Source organism: Heloderma suspectum, chromosome 3 (assembly GCF_057233095.1).
Source record: "Heloderma suspectum isolate Gila_16-S chromosome 3, 16-S_ref, whole genome shotgun sequence".
Taxonomy (NCBI): domain Eukaryota; kingdom Metazoa; phylum Chordata; class Lepidosauria; order Squamata; family Helodermatidae; genus Heloderma; species Heloderma suspectum.
In genome coordinates this window covers 291,923,585-291,929,584 of record NC_139460.1, presented here as the reverse complement: position 1 = coordinate 291,929,584, position 6,000 = coordinate 291,923,585, and positions in this window count along the sequence as shown.

Genomic DNA, 6,000 nt, shown 5'->3' with positions numbered 1-6,000 from the left:
AACAGCTGCTAAAATGTTAAGGATAGGGCTTGGCTTCTCTCTTGCTCTACTCCATTGCTACTCAGCTACACTCTTGTTTTTCCTTTGGTCCCTCTTTTCTTTCTCTCAATGCTGACACTGTTAACTCCGCATATCATTTGCCTGATACCAGTTTTACTGTGCACACTAAATTTAAAGTACCATAATAGTAATGAGGTATCAGCATTCTAATGGATAAACTGTTGGGATGCTATTTAAAAGCTGTTAATGGGAGAGATGCCTTCACATTTCAATGAAATCTGCTGAGAAGCTTCATCAGGATAAACCCAGGAAAATGTGTGTATGGGCAGAATCCAAGGGGGCACTTATGCCCCTGCCAATTCCTTTCCGCCCTGCCCCACCAATTCCCTTCAACAAGCGGTGGGTTCCGCCAATTCTGTTGCGCAACTGGACCCAATGCTTATGCAAGGGAGATTTAGCACTTCCTAGAGGAAGCCCTGAAATGAGCAGAAATGTGCTTCCACTCATTTCAGGTTGCCCCTGGTGGGGACCACTTGCACAATGCAACTGGCGAGGCAGAGGAGAATTGGCAGGGGCATAAGCTCTCTGTTGGATTCTGCCCTATGTGTTTTTGTAACCTGTGTTCCCTCTGTGTTGTTGTTCAGGGCTGCCCCTACCATTAGGTAGTGTGAGGCAGCTGCCTCAGGCAGCTGATTTTGGGTGTCATGAAAGAGCAGTAAATTATTTAATTGAAATTATTGTATTTTTACTAGTGCTGTGCTGAAAATTTCTCCTACATTTTTTTCGACCATTCTCATTCAATCTGATAGAAAAGAAATTGCTTTCAAAAAGAAATTCAAAGGAGATGAAATTTCAGAGAAATTCTCATGGGTTGGGTTTGGGGTATTTGTCTTCACTTTACTTATGAGGTGGCCATGAAGTGTGCATGATTGTCCTGTCTTTCATTGTACAATAATCTCTGTGGCAGCCTGTAGCCTCCTCAGCTTCCCACACTTCAATTAAAGCTATCATGAGGAAGACATCATGAGGTAATTCCTCCCATGGGACTTTTTCAGTTCAGTAATGGCAGGTGGCTTGGGAGGCTGCAGAGCAATGGAAAGATGTGTAACAGAGAGAGAAAACACATGCAGCACCCTCAATCACCTCGCAAACCTCAAAAAACAAAAGAAATTCAAAATTCTGCCTCAGAAAAGTGGAAACCTCAAGATAGTTGATGCTGTTGCCACTTGCAGCAGCAGTGCAATAAACCAAATATCCTTTGGAAAAAAGAGAAAGAACCTGTGGTACAACCCCTGCCAATAGTGAGTCCAATCTGTGAGAAACGTTGGAGAATTTCCCCTCCCCTAGGAGAAATAGGGGCCATGGTGGCTTAGTGGTTAAGACGCTGAACTGCAGACTGGAAGGTCGGCAGGTCAGCAGTTCGAGACCCGAGTGCTGCGTGACCGAGTGAGCTCCCGTCTTCAGTCCCAGCTTCTGCCAACCTAGCAGTTCGAAAGCAAGAAATTGCAAGTAGATAAATAGGTACCGCCTCGGCGGGAAAGGTAACAGCGTTCCGAGCACCTCAGTGTTCAGTCATGCCGGCCACATGACCACGGAAGAGCCTTCGGACAGCGCTGGCTCTTCGGCTTAGAAACGGGGATGAGCACTGCACCCTAGAGTTGGACATGACTGGTTGGGGACACCTTCACCTTTACCTTAGGAGAAATTTGGTGAACTTGTCCTCCCAGTTTCTCTGCCCACAAATAGGCTGGAGAATTTCAAGAAGCCATTTGCGCACGGCTCTAATTTTGACTTCCAAAGAGAAGTACTTGTGGGATTTTCTGCCTCTAGTGCCATCATATCTTTGCCAGCCTATTCACCTTGACTCGGGGAGAGGTGTCTCTCCTCAGGCAGCAAAATGTCTGGGGCCGGCCCTGCTATTGTTGGAAGCTCACTGGGACTTTGGATCATCATTATGATATTGGAGGAATGGAAGGGAGGGTTAGATTAAAATGTCAGAAATAGGGTGGCCAAGTATCTTACTTTACAGAAGACAGTTATCTATTTGGAGAGCTGGCTGAGGACAGTCCTGTGTTCAAAGGTGTCCTCTTTTTGAAGGGCTGTCCAGTCCAAGTCTGGTTTAAAGTCCAAGAACCATAAGAAGGGGAGAGCAGGAGGGGCCTTGAAGTTGCCCATCAACAGTTAGCACCTTGACAGCAGACTGAGCAGGCACACAGGTCAGTTGTCTCCACTATGGTGAAATGTCATGTATTTCTTATTTATAGTTATTATTTATAACTTTGTACCAATATGTATAAATTTGCACATGCAAATGTTATGCAAATTGGTGACTTCTTTTGTCCTCTTTTTTTTCTGGTGATGCATTTCTTTTCTCTTTTGGCAGTGCATACATGGCCACTGTAGTTGGAAAACAAGCACGAGAACAGCCTTCCCCAAACTGGTGTCAGACTACAATTCCCACCACTCCAAGCCAGCAGTGCCACTGGCTATGCTGCCAGAGGTTGATGGGAGTTGCAGTCCAACACATCTAGAGTGCACCAGATGGGGGAAGACTGCGCTAGAATGTATCTGACGTTTAAGGGGCAGTCCTATGCAAGTTTAGACAGAAAAAAAGGCCTATAGTTCCCAGCATGCTGAGAGTTGTAGGCCTTTTTTCATCCAAACTTGCATAGGATTGTACCTTTAGTTATTGTTTACTGAATGCTGTTGAAGAGTTTATAAAAACAACAACAACATTAATAGATTTTTGTTGTTATTAAAATATAGTGTTGCCCAGGGTCACACGGAAGACAGGGCTGGCTGAGTAAAATTAAGAAATGTTTAAAGGAAGAGTAATCATTAAACTGAATACGATTAAGAAATATGTGAGTTTTAATCCCCGCCCCCCCCCCCCGAGTAGGTAAAAAAAAAAAAAAAGACAATTTAAGCAGCAGTTATCTAAACTTAAAAAAATACCCCAAGTAACTGAAAGTAACCTGAGCAGCACTATAATGACCTTGGATCAGAACAAAGGAGAATGTCCATCAAAGTGTTTGATGAGCCATCAGCTGCTTTTCTCCTGCAGGGGCTTATGAACTTGGGAGTTGAAATGTATACCCGAAGCTAAAATTACACACAGGTCTCTCTTGGAAAGGCTTTGAAAAATCTAGTATGACAATCTTCTTCAAAATAGTTTAATCTGTTTACACTGAAGAAAACATTGGATATGAACTGACATGCCATCGACTATCCCAGCGATTACCGAACGATATGATTCTACTAAATATAGACTTAGCCCAAAACTATTGTCAAGTTTATTTCCTTCCTGTAAAGCAGGTGTTGCCTGGATAGAGGCAAGTTTCCTGTTTCTCTTTGTCACCACTTTCTCATGTGGTCCTTGCAGCTGCTGGAGACTAAAGGGCAGCACAGATTGGTTTATGTGGCACAATTGTGCAGTCAGTTCACCATAGTACATCCATAGGGACTAGATGAAAAGGAGGCTTTTCTGAATCAAAGAAAATGAGAGAATCTTTAAAAAGTCAAAGAAGTGAAAACATCACTTGCTAACAAGACCAGCATAGGGAAGCAAAGAAACAGATGGGAGTTGACATTAATATTTACCATATAGCTGAATCAGAAATACCTCTCTGGCCATGTGCTAGCCAGATTTAAGCACGTTTTTCAGTGGGAGAAGTATGCATGTGTTTAAATCGCTACCACCAAAGAACAATCGAACTAAAAAATGCTTAACTTTGGCTAGAACATGTTCTTGTTTTTTAGATTTACTAGTGAAATGGTCATCATTGTGATAAGCAAGAGGGTGGAGAGAGATCACATATATTGTAGGAACCCACAAGGGGTGTAATCCCCAAGAGGCACCCTGCTCCACATGTGAGATCTCTGTCAGTGGAGGCCATGTTGCCCGGTATCAGAGATGGTGGTGGCTGGGGGAAATGGGTGGCTTAACAATGGGTTAATTTATACAATGGGTTGTTGTTATGTGTGAAACCAGAACCAGGTTGTTTTGCTAAGCTACAGAGGCAGCAGGCCTGAGGGTTGAAAAAAACCCCAGCCACTCTATATGCCAGTAGTACATTTGGCAATTGGGATACTGAGAGGGAATGGCAAAATAAGAGGGAAACAAACAACCCAGGGATTGAGAAAAGAAACCATGGTTTGTTCGACTGTCTGCCAGACAAACCTGAGGTAGAGCAACAAACTATGGATTAACCATGGGTTAGCGTTATGTGCGAACCCGGTCAGTGTCTGTGTGGGTGTACCTATGGGTGTTATATGATTACAAATTGTGGATGATCCAATGACAGTCACCTATGTGTGAGAGAGAGGGGGGGTGTTTGGATGATTGCGGGGGCAATGGCTGCAGAGAGGGTTAGGGAAACAATGGGCTCCCTCCCCACGACCGCACAACCATGCTAGGCAGCCTACCCTCCCTGAGGCACGCCCCCTCCGGAGTCCTCCCAGCATGGCAGCTGCACGTCCCAATGGCCACTGGAGCGGAAAAGCGATACTAATGGCCACACCAGCTATTGCTAGGCAATCTCAGCCATAGAGATCTGACAAATGGAGCAGAGCGGTGATGGCATTTCCGGCCACTCTAGGCTCTGTGCTCGGTTCCTGTAACCCCTGTTTGCTCTTCATAAGATACGGTAAGCCACCCCAGAGCCCTTTAGCCCTATTGCAGAGCATGGGTTATGAGGATGGGTAATTAACTCCCACACATATGACATGTTAACCCCTCATGGGTCACTCGAGGACCTTACCCACCGTGGTTTAGCGTGTCGTGTGAACCCAGCCACAGAGAGATACATTTGTCTGTAACTGGACAAGCCTGTCTGTAACTGGGTATTATTCATTTATTTAAAATATTTATACCTCTCTTTTCTACTAAAAATACCCCCAAATATCCCCAAAAATAACTTCAAAAGAAAAGGAAAAACTCCAGTTATCAAATATTATCTAATAAGGCTGCTCTTATCTTCCTGAAAAATATTTTTTAAGCAGTGTGAACACAATTTAGATTGGACTGGATAGCCTAATGTAGACTATTTTAAAAGAATCTTTGAAAAAAATCTCCTTTTTTCCAGCCTGATCAGCAATCTGATCTTGCCTGCCTGTCTGGGCCTCAAGCTGCTGCAGCTTCCTGGGGCCTGGAATCTGTGTGGCTGGCTACATGGCTATGACTCATTTGGAAGGAATGAGGCTAATCTATGCACAGTTCATCTTCCCTGTGTCACAAATGAGCCTTAATGCCTGATGGTTCTGCCTTCTTTATAAGGGGTTGATTCTATGTCTGATTCTTCTGATGATGGCTGGACAGTATTATACATTATTTGAGATAACGGGAGGTCAAAATCTGGACCACGGTGTCAGTTCCGCACAGCATGTTCTTATTTGCATTCACCCACTCTGCTTTCTGGTGTAATCATTTCACTGTTCAACAGGGACAAGAAGAGTCTCTATAGTCTCTAGATAAATTCATGGAGGAGAAGACTTATCAATGGCTTTGATTCATAGAAGCGATATGCCTCAGTAGGCTAGTTGCTGGGGAACATGAGTGGGAGGCTGTTCTTGTGCTCATGTCCTGCTTGTGGGCTTCCCAGAGGCATCTGGTTGGCCACTGTGGGAAGTAGGATGCTGGACTAGATGAACCATTGGATTCATCCAGCATGGCTCTTCTTACAGCTCTTGCTTTTATAACATAGTAGCCTGAAGATAGTGGGTTGGATCCAAGAACTGCCTTCACAAGAGGAAGGGACCTTCCACAAGAGGAAGGGCTCTGCTTCTGCAAGGTCCATCCATCCAATTTTCAGTAAACCTCCTGTCCCAGCCCACATCACAGCTCACCCCATTCTGCAAGGTATCCTGACTCTCTGTGTAGCATTTTCAGGGGATGGGCGGGGGGGACAGGGAATCTACTTCCTTCAGTGCAGTTGTTGTTGTTGTTCAGTTGTTATCCAACCCAAGGTGGATAGTTCCCACTGAGGTGTTCCTAAGCCAAGG